The sequence below is a fragment of the Myxocyprinus asiaticus genome, chromosome 45, assembly GCF_019703515.2.
Source record: "Myxocyprinus asiaticus isolate MX2 ecotype Aquarium Trade chromosome 45, UBuf_Myxa_2, whole genome shotgun sequence".
In the NCBI taxonomy this organism is placed as follows: domain Eukaryota; kingdom Metazoa; phylum Chordata; class Actinopteri; order Cypriniformes; family Catostomidae; genus Myxocyprinus; species Myxocyprinus asiaticus.
In genome coordinates this window covers 17,133,325-17,149,631 of record NC_059388.1, presented here as the reverse complement: position 1 = coordinate 17,149,631, position 16,307 = coordinate 17,133,325, and the positions used below count along the sequence as shown (strand labels likewise).

At 40.1% G+C, this 16,307-nt stretch overlaps 1 protein-coding gene across 5 annotated transcripts in view; it reads right to left on the bottom strand.

The window, feature by feature from the left end:
• Positions 1–4,130, bottom strand: part of LOC127435095 (plasma membrane calcium-transporting ATPase 1) — a 53,010-nt gene extending 48,880 nt beyond the window's left edge. The window contains exon 1 of one of the 5 annotated variants that reach the window (XM_051688279.1): positions 4,045–4,130. The gene's annotated coding sequence lies outside the window, so the exon portion shown is untranslated. Of the gene's footprint in view, positions 1–2,868; positions 3,169–3,717; positions 3,923–4,044 lie in introns of those variants that run through there. The other 4 variants (XM_051688281.1, XM_051688284.1, XM_051688278.1 and 1 more) reach the window with 4 other exon arrangements.
• Positions 4,131–16,307: the final 12,177 nt, after the last annotated feature.

The following is a 16,307-nucleotide window of genomic DNA, read 5'->3' as shown; positions in this document are numbered from 1 at the left end:
ATCCATTTAAAATAATTTGCATTTGGCCTAACATTAACAAACAAAAAAGATGCTTAAAAGGAACTGGAGCACAGCTCATAGCCACCACTGAAATCTGCTACTCTGAAGAACTGCTTCTTCTTGAAATCTGCTACTATGCTTACTTTGTGATGTCACGGTAATTTAATATTTTAATCGACATTAATAAATGGCGATTACAATATCAAGGGCAATAATCGACAATTACGATTTTTGCTATAATCGTGCAGCCCCAGACTTAAGTAATATTCTAGGTGCAATACAAGTTCAGCTAATTTGACAACATTTGTGACATAACGTTGATAACCAAAAAAAGTAATTTTGACATCCCTCTTTTTCGAGGTTACAGTGAGGCTCTTACAATGGAAGTTAATTTGGTGGTTTTTGGAGGGTTTAAAAAGGCAGAAGCTTATAATTTTATAAAAGCAATTACATTAATTCTTCAGTTAAATTCTGTGCATTATATGAGCTGTAACATTGTTTAAATCGCCATTCTTAAAGTCGGTTAAGGGTTTACGCGTAAAAGTTGTAAAACTGGATACAATGTCACACAGAAAAGGTTAGCAAGCAATCTTATTACACTTAATCAAGTTAACATGCATATTGTTTACATCTTGTTGCTATACTTTTAAAACAATTAGTATTTTAGCGTTTACGGATTGGCCCCATTCACTTCCGTTGTACGTGCTTCACTGCAAGCATGACTTTTGCTTTCTTTTTTAAGAAAAGGGGTTACATGAGTCGAAATAAATTTCTGTGATAATAAGGGGTGTAACCGTTTATCATGGCACGATACATCATGGTATCAAGAGTGACAATGCGCATCGAGGAGATGGGATGCTGTTTTGAATTTCATTGTTGTTTGAAAATGTACAGTAATTTCAAATCAGATGATTGTAACACGCTCCAAAAAAGTTGATTTAGGGGCGATTTAAGACAAAAAACAATTTGACGAATAGAAATAACAAGGCGACGTGAATCAGGAGATATTAAATGGGTGAGGCAATTGTCTTATAGTATATAGGGAGCCACACCTGTTTAACATCTCCTGTTTCACATCGCCTTGTTATTTCAACTAATCAAATTGTGTTTTGTCATAAATTGCCCCTAAATCAAATTTTTTGGAGCGTGTTGCAATCATCCGATTTGAAATTACTGTACATTTTCAAAAGACAATGAAATTCACAAGGTAAAACATCATATAATGTTTAGTTGTAGTGCTTTCAATATAGCAAAGGGTGAATATAATTTACAAATCACTCCTTTTTGTTTTTATTAGCATTTTTCATACTGTCCCAACTTTTTCAGAATTGGGGTTCTATATTATATTGTGACTCGTAGGAAAGCAGACCATACAGAAGAGGTAAGAAGCGTTATTCGAGGCAAAATGTATACTAAAGTAATAGCTGCAAAGCCGTAGCGGAAGTAGCTGTACCCTGCGGTGACGCAGTTTCCTATTCATGTGAAAAAGGCTAATTGTGAACCAAACCGTTAGTTCAGGATCATAAACTGAACCGTGAGATGAGTGTATCATTACACCCCAAATGGTAATCAACATTATGCCACAAATGCAGTCGATTGAACTTGTATTGAACCTGGAATACTCTTTTAATAGGTCAAAGCATACTAAATAATCCATTTTAAAAAAATTGTGTTAAAAGGCAGGAAATACAAACATTATTGTTTAGGTAAGATTGTATGTTCAAAAGTATGGTGCAAAAAAAGGCTTGGCTAGTCTGTTTTTTTTTTTTTTAATGTACTATATATCAATATCTAGGTTATATAGCTAGTTTACAACTGGAAAATGAGACACCTGGGTTATTCTTGCACACAGAACAGTTCAAAGGCCTCTGAAGCTCATCTGACAGTCAAAGGTTAGTTTATTTAATGTTAAAGGTAAATCATTTTAAAAAAAAAATAAGACCATTACCAGCTTTTGCTAAAGTTAAATCATAATGTCATCCTGCAATAAATCACATCTAAACGAAGCACCTTATAAGCAGTTATAATGAGGACAATTTTGCTGTATGCTAGCTGCACTGAACCATTAACACACAGAATGACAGACTGCACTTTGAACAAAACTTTCAAAGCACTTTGTGTTCTCTCCTGAAAATGTGTCTCCGTTTTCATGCATAGGGAAAGATGTCATTACAATGACTGGTGCATCAACTGTTTCCATTTATAAATCTGCATACAAACATTTTAAAAACCTCCTAAGGAGTCATACCGTCATGTCAAAGGTCAGTAATCTCCTAAAGCACTTCGTGCAAACCTTTCCAGCCAAAACAAACGTACATAGGAATTACCAACATGGCAGAGTTTAAAAATAAAAATACACATTTAGAAGATTTGGAGGTGTGTTTTGTGGCGGAGATACTCAAGGTCAAATTCTGCACTGCTGTCCTGTCATACAGCGAGGTTTTAGCAGGTACTATTAACGTATTGTGCAAAAGAAGCAACAGAGCAACGAATGATGCATGCCATGGAGCAATGGATCTGACATGCTACTTGAACGCACACCGCTGAAGGGTGCTTGCGGAGATAAAACAGGGGTCTATCTACTAACTTCTAAGTGCCACATTCAATTTTAACACATTAGGCAGACAGTAGACACAATATCTCGGCCGATTAGGTAGGGTGCATGGTGTCTTGCACATGTGCTCCTTCAAATTCAAAACTAGCAAATTTGACGTGTCGCGCAGCGCTTGTTCGAGTCTCCATGCCAAGTCACACATGACACGAGGAATTAGGACCGTATCCTACAACTGTTGAAATGAAAGCTCCAAGCTTAACGTTGATCAACAAGCATATCAGCCGACTGAACGCAGACAGTAGTACAATACATACCCACATGCGATAACTGACAAAGCAAGTAATGGTTCAAACAGCAAGTTGACAGCTGAGGCGTCCTCGCAGTTGGCTTTAGCCTGCTAGCTCAACCGCTAGCGGTCTCAACTCCAGTCCTCCTGTCAAGAAGGGTCTATTGCTGTAATCTTGATGACAGCGTCGCACCACAACTAAACTGAAGCGGTCTTCAACTTCCCACCGCTATTTTACAGGCCGTTTTCGGGTAAAACACTACAAATATTCTGTTGGCTAATGCCACAAGCCCCTGACCGTCCAACGAGACAGAAGTGTCCGTTACTGGACAGAGACGGTTGCTTAAAAAGCGGGACACGTTAGCTCGTTTGACAGCTATTTAAATGACCAGACCGTCAAAAACGCTTGTGTAAAAAAATAAAAAATAAAAATAAAAAAAAGGTCGTTTGCTGCAGCTGCGATAAAAGAAAACATCCACAAAATTGTTATGAGTGTACATTTGTACGCGAGTTAGCGCTCCTGCCTCCGGAACCTAACAGCCGGTCACAGCGCGAGCCTTTTATATGACAGATTTCAAGCGACTGGTGGCGGTTGAAACGACATTATCTACCGTCACCACGAGTCACCTGGTCTTTGATAACGTGTCAAAAACACACAACAGAAACAGGAGAATAATAGTGCCTGGTCCTTCCTTTGTTAACGCTCCAAAAAAGGCGGCATCGTTTTTTTTTTAAATCCGAGTATTTGTAAAAAATAAAATAAATAAAAACGTCGTATCGCGTGTGTAGCTATAAAAACGGGGCGCGTGCAGTCGAACACATTTCAAAAGCTTCATGCGTCAAACGCAACTTTCCAGCGTGCAGTGCACGAGCTCACCTCATCCCTGCATCTCGACATGCTGCGATGCCATTAAAAACCCCTTGATTTTCCAGACGTCCCTTGCGGTGACAATAGGCAGCTCTGTGTTAAAAAATGCACAGCAGTCACGTTGCTTTCTTGCCCCCTATCTCTGCACGCTGCCAAGTAGCAGGAGTTGCCTAGCTGATAATAACGCAGGCTAGCGGACAGTACGGTAAGGTGGGTGAAGCTAGACAACAGGCATTGAGAAAGCAGGAAAACCATGCATTTTACATGCGCATCACCTCGCAACACAACAATGACATAAACAAGCACGCACGCGAGAAATGCGCAAATTACACTCACAATGCTCTCCGAACGGTGCCTCAGAGATCCCCCTCACTCTCTCGCTCTCCCTCAGACTCACTCATCTGTCTATCTACCTCCTCCCATCTGCAAAGAAATCCCTCCCACAGCCGCGCGTCGCCTGAGACATGTGATGTACGTCAGGAGGATCCTCATTGGCTCGCCTGAGTTATCAGTCACGCAAGAAGACCCCTCTTCTCAGACGCATTTGGCATTATCCGTATGTATTAACATCATTTATAGAGATATGTCTGAGATAGGTTAAATTAAAAATACCATGTTCACTCTGATATTATTTATTTTGTTCAATTTATACACAATAAGCTTCAAGCACGGGCCGTTATTGTTGGCTCCGCCCACAGTCATAGACGAGTCTTCCCTGGCGGCCAATTAAACCTGACGTCATTCTTTCCATGACGTCGCCGTTCTGTCCTCGATTCTGTTGTATTTGATTCGCAGTGTACAGAAACTCATTACACTCGCTGAACTAAACCGGATTACTACATTCTGCAGCCTGGATCCTTGCTCACCCTCTTTCCCAAGAATATATATTAAACATTTGTCAGTTAGTTAAAATATCACTGTTGGGAATTTGAATTAACACGTTGAGAAAAATAGATAACCAGACAGATTGCAAAATATTGTGCTCCAAGAAAAACGTGCAATTTGTTGCTCTCTCTCTCTCTCTCTCTCTCTCTCTCTCTCTCTCTCTCTCTCTCTCTCTGTGTGTGTGTGTGTATTTCTGGTGCAAATGGAGTGAACTTGCTTGGCCAGAATTTTATTCTCTGCATTTTCATCAAACTCATGTCCATCGAAGCACTTATTTGAGCAGCCAGTCTGGGATCTTCCTCTTAAACTGCAGTACAAGCCTGGAGCATTTTTGTTTGTGAACCATTGGTACTGAGTCCCCATATCAGGCAGTGGTGGGCCATGCGTTTAAAATCTAGGCCTTCAGTGTGATTCATGCCATTAAGAAAACACAGTTTCACAATGAATAAGACAGACACCCTATGCCTTTGGACATCATACATTATGTCGCAGCTAACTAGTAATACCAATTGACATTTTAAAAAAACGAAAGCCAGAACCTGAAATGACACTTAATGCTCAAGCAAGCCTAATTTTAACTGCAGCATGACTGTTTTTTAAATGAACATCTCCCAAACAGACATTAAAAAATAATACTTTTTCATATGAATCTACCAAGGAGGTCTATAATACCTGGAAAATCTTATCTAGTAATATTTGCGATTTAAATGTTGCTTGCAATAAATGTCATTTCATCAGGGTACACGGTTAAGCTGCGTTCCATTCAAGTTGGATGTGGGATATTCCTTGATATCTCCATTCATAAATGCATTCCATTCCCCGATATTCGGAACTGCAACACTCCCGTTAGCTTAGCAGGGGTTTGACTCTCATTAGAGATGTCTTCTAGCAACCCAACTGATAAACAATGCTGCAGCGCTAGTATTTGTGCTTCAGGTGTATGATTATCAAAAGAGATTATAATGTTTTATACACCTGTTTCTGCAGGTGTTTGTTAAACAAGCTTCAATATCATGTAATGTGGAAACAAACTCATTTATCGATATGACTTAATAAAGTGAATGTTTATCACTTACTTTGTATATCTCCCTGAGTGTCGACATGTTTGTGTGACGTGCATCTCGCCGAAATCGGAGTTGAGAATTTCTGCACGAGCCTACAAGTTGTAATTCTGACTTAAAGATGCATTCCATTGCACTTTCCCTAGTAGGAAGTTGTAAAATCTGACTTTCCGAGTTGAATGGAACGCAGCACTACTTTTCAAAACTTGATCCGACACTGAATGCTCAAGCAGCCTAATTTACACTTCGAAAACTCCTGATGTTGCTATAACAATGCAAAAAACACTTAATAATTTACTTGAAGTGAAAATCAGTCCTCCTTTCCTGTTTAATAAATTAAGCAATCACACGGTCATGCTGAACATCTCGTGTTTTTAAATCCATAAGGATATCTTTCTCAGTGGTGATGTGACAGCCGACTCCTCAGCAAGCTCTCATGCTCTTCGCTTTCAAATTACATACATCACTTAAAGTGATTGCGTCACTCAAGGCCAGCTAGAAGGCCTCGACCGGGACATATCCTAAAGATCACACCCACCAAGAATAAATAAATCAATCTGATTGGTTGATGAATTTGACAATCTGACTTTAGTTGCCCATTAATTTGCACTGTTGAGGGATTCTGTGGAAATTCTGAAGGCCTGATGGGGGGTGGAGCTCAGGCTCACGTGCTGCTTCGGCTTCGGGTATGCGATTTGTGAAACAGTTGTCACACTTTGCTTGTAAGCATCAAGGAATAAATTCTGACTGGATAAACTTTTCGTTTTTCTCTATTTGTTTGTAGATTAATTAAGAGTGGAAAGCGATTAAAAATATATAGGCAAAAAGGTGATTGAGAATGAAAGGATGAAAAATATTTATTTATTTGGCATGTTAGGCCAGCAGAGAAGGCTTTGCTGGCCCTGAGAATTCGCCACTGATGTCAGGGACTACCTGTACTAGAGGCAAATGAGAATCTTTGGTTAAGTAACAACAAAGAAATTAGTTGCTTTTTTTAAAGAGACAAGGGGGAAAAATAAGCAAAACATTTTCTCTTGTGATTTTTTGTGTGACGTTAAACTTCAATTTTAACCATTAAATAAACTAAAATATCCTAAAGCAAATCACCTCAGCAAGTGCTTGGTACTGCCCATTTTATCTTGCATGCAGTCAGATACCACAACTTCCTCTTATCATGATATAGAAAACATATCCTGTTCCTGGGGCGGAGTGCTGCAAGTATTGGAACATCACTGATCAAAGATCATTGAGGACTTATCTATGAAGAATATAATGAATATGAAAGATGCTTATTTTAAAAAAAGCACAGCCTTGTTCTAACTGGATTACACAAGTAAATGCTCTGCTACTTATACAAATAAAAAGTACCCATAGATCAGTACACATAGGCCTACTAGAAATCATCTTGAAACCAGTTATTCATAGAAGGTACAATGTTACCAGAAAACATTTGTTTCCCTACAGTGTTCTTCACACCTTTCATCTTTGGTTTGCAGAAAAATCCCCTAGTAATGACTTGTTTTTCTTCACAGTTATAGTCATGTCATGGTAACCGTTGTTGGCATTTGTTGACCAAATGTTTTGAAAGTGGAACTGTGTCATGGGTTTTCCCATGCATGCCTCAAAAGAATCTACATTGCTATCTCAATTGTATTGTTTTCTGTAATATCCCTCTGCTGAAATGGACATTTACAGTTATTCATTTGGTAGACACATTCATTCAAAGTTAATTGCAAATGAGGAACCGTGAAATACAAACAATAGTCATTACAAATACTGCTAGACAAAGTTTCAAAGTTTACAAGAACGGTATCAAATAATTATGAAGTTCAAGTCCATAGGGCAGAGGATGGATGGACAGTGGATAGACAGACAGACAGATAGATACAGTAGATAAATAGATAGTAGTGCTGTCAGTCGATTCAAATTTTTATTGCAATTAATCATATAATGTTTCGTAGTTAACTGCGATTAATCAAATAATTTTGAAAGTGCTGAAATTCCACTCTAAATATACTTCTTTTCCAGTCAAAATGCATTTATTTCTTTCTTAGGTAACAATATAATGCTTTATTAACATTTCCCAAACAAAGCCTTCCACAGTATAAAGATAGAAATGCACTAAAATGGCACCAATTGAAGTAACATTAAACATTTTTCCAAAGAACTAGTCTCTACATATGTCGCGTATTCATTGTAATGGGCATTAAATCTCTTAAACTCTCATCCTCCACAATATCCACTTTAATAGAGAAGTCGTGAGGCCGCGTTCAGGACTCACATCAGGGTGTCAGCTGGTAGGTGCTGTGTGTGTAAACCTCACTCCCCTGGTCTCAAGAGGCTCACTAACGACTGACGCTAGAGGCTGTAGCCTTTAGCCTTCTCGTTGGCACACCCACCTCCCATGCCGGCTAATGCTGGTTCGAATCCCAATCGGAGCGGGTTGAGCAGGACCGGTTACAGTGGTGCCTTGACCCAGATGGGAGTGAGGTTTAGGGTGGTCAGTGTAACGGTAGCCAGCTGGTACGTGATAGCTGTGTGGTATGTGTAAAATCCACTCCCCTGGCCTCAAGAGGCGCACTAGCGACTGATGCTAGAAGCTTTAGCCTCCTCGTTAGCACGCCTGCCTCCCATGGCGGCTGACGGCGGTTCAAATCCCACTCGTTGCGGGTCGAGCAGGACCGGTTACATCAAGCGCCTCTTTGATCTCCACTTGAAAAGCGCTTACATACAGAAACGTCTCATTCTGCATTTTGGTGATAGTTAAGACTTGATGTGCTTTTGTGATAATTAAAATATGCCTTACTTAGGCTGAAAAATAGTTTCTGTCTAATCTGGGCTTGTCTTGTACATCAAATAGCGTTAAGAGGTCCTTTCTCCATAATTTTATCACTGACACTGAATCACTGCTGTGTGTGCTTGTGAAGTGTGCATCAGTATAATGACTCCGGTTGGACACATTATAAAGGTTCCACTCTTCCAACCAGTGTTTATACTGGTTTATGCTGTATTAATGGTAAATGTGTTAATCACGTTAAACTTTTTGCATAATCACATGCGTTAACGCGTCAATTTTGACAGCTCTAATTAATAGATAGATGGATGGATGGATGGATGGATGGATGTTTTGGGAGCATGATGGTGACGGAGATGCAATCTGGACCCAAGGATCAGGGCATTTACTTGTTGTACAATACACATAAAGACCCTTGCTCAACCACAGTTGATAATAAACAAGTAGCAGCACTTTTGTCAGACTCATTGAGTGCTATTGACAAGATCCTTTCACTTATTGGGATTTATCATTACCATGATGGACATAGCTACACAAGAGCAGGTCTTCAATCCTGTAGATATACAGCAAAACTTCAGCTTAAGACCTTGTAATTTTAACTTAGTTAAGCAAGGTTCAAAGGTTTGCTAATGTTCAGTCAGATAGAGTGTGGTGGGTAGGTGTCAGTAAGTGCATTGATTGCTCAGCTTTAGTGCAAGCTGCTTGTAAATGTGCAGCATGTGATGCATATGTTTGCTGTAGGAATCTCTGGAGTATCCAGTCGATCTATTAGGCCAGACCACTTTGGTTTGTACCATATTTTTCATCTAAAAAGTAACATAGCCCTTGCTAAGCCACAAGAGGCTGACAAACAAGTTTTCTTTTAGGCTTCCAAAACCTCTGAAGTGGAGAGGACATGAATCCTATTTTTATTTGTTCCAGTTTCCACTTCTGAGATTTTTATTTGGAGCCTCTCCCATTGGTGGCACACAGAGTGATGCCTGGCACTTGAGCAGATGTCCCAGCAGTGCAGGCATCTACAAGTGCACCCATCTCTTTTTCCTTCGCACAACTGGACCGTCTCACATTTAAATGCATAGATACATATGCACATTTACAAGTACTATTATAATTTCACAGTGTTAAAGGGGGTTGGTCACCCAAAAATTAAAATTCTGTCATTATACATTTACCCTAATGTTGTTTCAAGAATGATTTTCTTTCTTCTGAGGAATACAAAGGAAATATTTATCAGAATGCTCCAAACCAGTAAGACTTTCTTTTCTTCTGTAGAACAGTGAATGCTGACTCAGGCTAACATTCTGCCTAACATCTCCATTTTTGTTCTATGGAAGAAAAGAAAGTCTTACAGAATTGGAACAACATGAGGATGAATAAATGTCTATCTATCTATCTGTCTATCTGTCTATCTGTCTATCTATCTATCTATCTATCTATCTATCATATTTTTTGTTGTTGTTGATGATTTATTTTGTTTTTTAATGCAAGCGCATGTGTGTTGGTTCATGACCTTGCTGGACATTTGGCCACACATACTGTGATGTCAGAACAGGAAAGTCTGACAGCGTTCCAGCCTTCTTATCAAGATCTGAGATAATAATGTTTGCTTAACAAGCAGTTCAGGGTGGACAACAAAGCATTCTTGGGTCAAAAATACTTCTTTGACAGGAGAAATTCCTCAGGGCAGGCAACAGAGCAATCATAAAACTTAAAGGCGTCACTGCTGAAACTCTGAAAAATAATATCAGTATTAGTTAATTACATGACTCTTTTGAAGAAGAGGACAGTGGCAATGGCTGATTAGCAGATTTACACAAGAGGGTCCAGGCACTCTATCAGTGAGGACACATGGTGTTATTACTTCCTCTGGTCACCAATCTCCCTCCTCCAGCTCCCTGGCTCTTACTAGATGTTTTTCCACAAACTCAGCATGTCAACACAGAACTTCCTTTATTCTGATGGGACACAAAGAGAGATAAAGACTGTATTTATGAATAATATGCATGTAATGGAAAAACCAGAAGGTAAAGAAAGCACTAAAAAGTATACACACAAGACTAAAAAGCAGTATTTACTGGCAAGTTGCATTATTACATTCCAAGCTCCTCGCTTTCCAAATCCTATAAACACGGGGTTACCCATATCATACTTTGTCATTCCTGCAGTTTGCAAAACAGGTATGCTTAGCCATGGATTTCTATTGGGGCAGGTTGTTTGGGGTTAGATAATCTTAATGAGAAACATTCATTACACCAAACTTGTCATCAGACAGCTGTAATTACAATAATTGTCTCTTCTCAGAAATACTACATGGGGGTGAATATGGGGTTTGTGTGGTGTAAGACTCCTTAATTAAGTCAACAATAAACTCCCCTCATTGACAGAGCGACAGTCTTGGGTTATTTTCCATGAGAGAGTAGAATGGCGTTAGCACACTGTGAACACATGCCACATGTCCCTCAAAACATGTACACACTCAAAAACGCTTCCATATGCACAGTGTTGATTGTAATGCAATTCAAAGTAATTAGTTCATGAACTCCAATTACTTTTAGTAAATACTCAGTGTAATTCATTGCATATTTGCAAACAGATTACATCTACTGACTTTCAATTATGTCACACCTCACCTCTGTCTTTCGTAGCATGCACACAACACCGAGGCTGATTAACGTCTATACATGTCTATACACTACCGTTCAAAAGTTTGGGGTCACTTGCCTGAAATGTTTCTCAAGATCTTAAAAATCTTTTGATCTGAAGGCGTATGCTTAAATGTTTGAAATTAGTTTTGTAGACAAAAATATAATTGTGCCACCATATTAATTTATTTAATTACACAACAAAAATGTTATATACATTTTTTTTTTTTTTTTAAATGGATGACATGGACCGAATAATTAAGAAAAGCAGCCACTAAGTGCCCAACATAGATGGGAACTCCTTCAATACGGTTTAAAAAGCATCCCAGGGTGATACCTCAAGAAGTTGGTTGAGAAAATGTCAAGAGTACATATCTGCAAATTCTAGGCAAAGTGTGGCCACTTTGAAGATGCTAAAATATAACACAGCTTTGATTTATTTTGGATTTTGTTTAGTCACAACATAATTCCCATATTTCCATTTCTATTATTCCATAGTTGTGATGACTTTACTATTATTCTAAAATGTGAGGAGAAAAAAATAAAAATAAAGAATGAGTAAGTGACCCTAAACTTTTGAATGGTAGTGTACATGCTATGATCGCATTATCGCCATACAACGATGTAACTCACTGTTTAACCACCATAGTATGATGCATAGTTTGAGAAATTAACTAGCTATTCACAACTGTTTCCCGAAACCATAGTAACTATACACATCCATCATTCGAACCACGCTAGTTCAACAACATAGAGCTGTCGGTAATGACATTACGCAGGCAGTGGAGTAATTACTTCTGCGATATTAAATTATAAACGCTCATTTGCACGTACACTAGAAAGCCGTTTAATGTCAGAAAGCTGCTGAAGACAGGAAAACTGCATGCACTGTATAGATACATACTCAGCAATAAATGGGGTTTCCCTCTACATCAAACTTTGGGATTCCCCCGATGCACTTGAACACATACGCACATGTACACTCTTCAAAAACATATAAACGCCACTTATGCATTAAAATAACACATAAAAGCTGTGTTCTCTGACAGAAGCCGTGTGTGATAATCCTTTAAATGGCACTCATGTTTACGTGACGTTTCAGAGCAGCACTTTTCTGCAAAACCCCGGAATAAGCCATTTTCTTAAAAGCATGAATACGTGGTCAAAGTGTTGACTGAATGAAAGATCTACAGTATATGGAATAAAAGATATAGAAGACTCAGTGAAGTAAAATTATGTCCACACAGCAAACTAACAAGGAACTATGCTTCTAAACACTGGTAAAGAGCTGTAGGTTTCGGGAAACACTAAATCGCTGAACTGTGTTGGTAACAATGGAACTTGCGACCATAGTTAGCTAATGATGCTTTTGGGAAACGCACCTCAGGTCTATTAGTCAGACTTTCCAAAAAAAACAATCTGTACGATTTTAGTCGGATTAAAGAATTAACATTAGATTTTTTACAAGGACAACTTATTTTATTCTGTCTGAAATCAAACTTTTAAAGTGCATATAAACATACTGAGTGTTAGTCTGCCCTGGGCAGGGGCATGTTTGTGTTTCCAGTGACTCCTGGAATTTACAGCAGGACCTCAGATGGGAATGGCCCAGTGGAGAAAGGCTGCAGCTGTACAGTGTACTGTATGAGAAAGAGAGAGAGAAAGAGAGAGAGAGAGAGAGAGAGAGATAGAAAATAAATAGGGGTTGGGGACAAAAACACAGACAGTGCTCTTAGTCAGCACTGGACCGGTAGACGGGATGGGGGGCCAAGTTTCCACTTGCGAACAATAACTCACATCAAGTGCACAGTCTGTATGTACATATGTGTGAGAGGACATCCCTCAGAGAAGTGCCCATCCCATTCCCACCAACATCCTGCATTTCCAAGTCCGATTGAGTGTGTGTTGACGTGTGTGTTGTATAAGGGAAGGAGCCTTGGCTCTTCATGAAGGTCAATGAACCACCATTCAAACAGTGAGGGTGGCTCTATTTATGGCTGCAGCTTCATACATCTAGTTTTTACAGCAAGAAACCCAGACCAAAGTATATTTATGAAGATTATGGAAGATTTGGTATCATACACTGATATTAAGGACTGTCTGGCACTCTGTGTGTTTATGTGTGGGTCAGGTTTTGTCTACATAGTGCAGACCAAATAGCTCCACAGGCATTGTACAACCTGAAATCAGCTGCAAGAAAATACTTAAAGTAATATTTCTGTTTCAAATAAGTCAATTGACAGCATTTGTGGCAGAATGTTGGTTACCATTAATTCCCTCCTTTTCTTCAAAAAAGCAAAAATCTGGGTAACAGTGAGAATATTACATTGGAAGTAAATGGGGCCAATCTTTAAATGTTAAAATACTCACTGTTTCAAAATTATAGCCATAAGACGTGAACAATATGCTTGTAGATTTAATTTATTGTGATAAAATCACTTACTAACCTTTTCTGTGTAAAGTTATATCCATTTTTTCAACTTTGTTCTAATAATGACGTAACCCTGTATACCAGGGGTTCTCAACGGGGGTGGTACCGCCACCCAGGGGGCATTCAAAGGATGCCAGGGGGCGCTGAGAGCAAATTAGTAGAGAGGGGGGCGTTAGGTTACAAATGGGGGGCGTTTATCAGTCATAATAATCAAATCTATCGTCAAGTTCCTCTTTGCATTAAAATGTTTACCTAGACTTGGAGTATATCAGTTGGTTCTCAATTATCCTGGTTGACTGCGCATTTGTACCACGGTTCATCTGATTTTGAAGTCTAGCGGCTCATCTGAAGTATCTGGTTTATCAGCGTCAAATACACAGGCGGAGGCACAACCTCGGCTAATGCACCTGTATGGCTCTGTAGATGGATACGGCTCAATGGACAGAGCAGCTCGAACACAAAGCTCTTCAAGCTCAAGCTCGACTGAGAATCAGTGAGAAGCAAGGCGCGAGAAGCGTAAACCATTTGAATTCGGCACATTCTACATCACCACCCTTGAATTTACTATAGTAACATTAACTGTATTTAGGCAGAAATAGATTGATAATAAATATTATCAAATCACTACTTCAGCTCTATTAAATTTGTCATAGGCTACATTAGGGGAGTAAGGGAATTCTGTCAAAAATGCCTGTGACGAGGAGGAGGGCGTGGCCGTGCCGTAAGGTTGCACACCTGGTGCTGAGTTGCCTAATCAGCGGGAGAGAGATTAAGGAGCAGCCGAGGACACCAGAGAGAGGGAGAGAGAGAGGCGCATGCGGCCTGTGTGTGTACGTTTCTGTGTGTTTTATGTTATGTTTAAGTTCCTTTGTACCATTAAAGTTTACGTTGACTGCTCAGCCGGTTCCCGCCTCCTCCTTACCCATCTTGTGAACACGTTACAATGCCATAATAGAAATCTTGTTAAATCTAACCATGGTAGTGAAGAAGATTCATGCTTCCATGTGTTTACTATGGTCTTGTTACAAATACCACTGTTAAAACTATAAATATAAATAATTAATGAATAAATACAATTTTTTAAAAAGGAAACTGTAAAATATATTAACAATATCACTTTTCTTAATAGTTTCTGTCTTCGCACTTTCATTTTATAGCCCCCAGATATAGCCCTCCAACTGCTTGAATTCAAGAAATGCTGTTACGATTACCCTGGTGACCACTAAGGGTTGCCATGTATATTTATTGTTTTCCTGCCTGTCTTGTGTGTTGATTATGGGTTTTGTAGTTCTTGTTTCATTGGTTCTTGTGATTATTAGTCCCAGGTGTTCCTTGTCCTTGGGCCAGTGCCCACATCTGCCACGGTCCGCAAGCCAGCGCCCATGCCTGCCACAGACCGTGAGCCAGCGCCTGAAGCATCGACCGTTCCAGAGCCAGCAACCAATGTCTCGAACACCTCAGAGCCAGCACCCGATGCCTTGACCATCCCAGAGCCAGCTTCTGACGCCTAGACCATCCCAGAGCCAGTGCCCCAACAACTTGACCGTCCCAGAGCCAGCGCCCAATGCCTCGACTGTCCCAGAGCCAGTGCCCGATGCCTCGACCGCCCCAGAGCCAGCGCCCGATGCCTCGACCATCCCAGAACCAGCGCCCGACACATCGACCATCCCAGAGCCAGCGCCCCAACAACTCGACCATCCCAGAGCCAGTGCCCGATGCCTCAACTGTCCCAGAGACAGTGCCTGATGCCTCGACCATCCCAGAGCCAGTGCCCGAAGCCTCGACCGTCCCAGAGCCAGTGCCCGAAGCCTCGACCATCCCAGAGCCAGTGCCCGAAGCCTCAACCGTCCCAGAGCCAGCGCCCAAAGCCTTGACCGACCCAGAGCCAGCGCCCGAAGCCTCGAACATCCCAATGCCAGCGTCCTCGGCCATGGAGGCCGTTCCCACAGCAGTGCTCCTGGCCGTCCAGAGGAGGAGGAGGAGGCCCCTTGTGTATTTAATCCCTTGGCTTTCCTGTGTTCTTTGTCAGTTGTTACCCTTCATGGATGTAATGGTTTGTTCTGATTCCATGTTTTAGTTTCCTGTGTTTATTTTCCTGAGTTTTTATTAAATAAGCCTGCATTTAGATCCTCTTTCTCTTGACTCCTTCCTGCAAATGTTACAAATGCAAGGTTTGGTTTCACATTCATGACGCGTAAGCCTGCTGAATTTATTATCAAAACTTTAAAATTATGCAATGTATCAAAGTTGCATTGAGCAAAGTAAGCAAATAATACAAATATTGAGTTTTGTGTTTATGGTTTGTTTTTGTTTTTGTTTTTGTTTTGTTTTGGTACAAATAAAAATCAATGGAAAGTCCACACTATGATAGAAAAATGTTAATTGAGTGCTGTGTATAGGCTGGCAGAGGAGGCTTTACCAAACTGGTTGCAACAGATGCACTTATGTATAATTTTCACCTTTCTTACGGTAGCCGTTTTATTACAGCAAAGTGTTTGACTCAATAAAATGCCTTCCTACCTCTCGCCCCCCTTCTTACCACACACACTAACCTGAACAATCAACCATCATTTACTCCAGTGTACAAGAATCACAACATTAACACAGCAAACGTCAACTGACCTGAGTTAGTTAAATGCTGGAGAACTGGAGCATATCTGAGCAGCTCTTATGGGAACTAGGCGCCATTTCGTCTCACTCTCTTCCTTTTCCCATGGACTATATACCTGACATGAGCCATGAGGGATAACAGAGGAAGAGGAAACTGGGTAATACAGTGGGCCTTT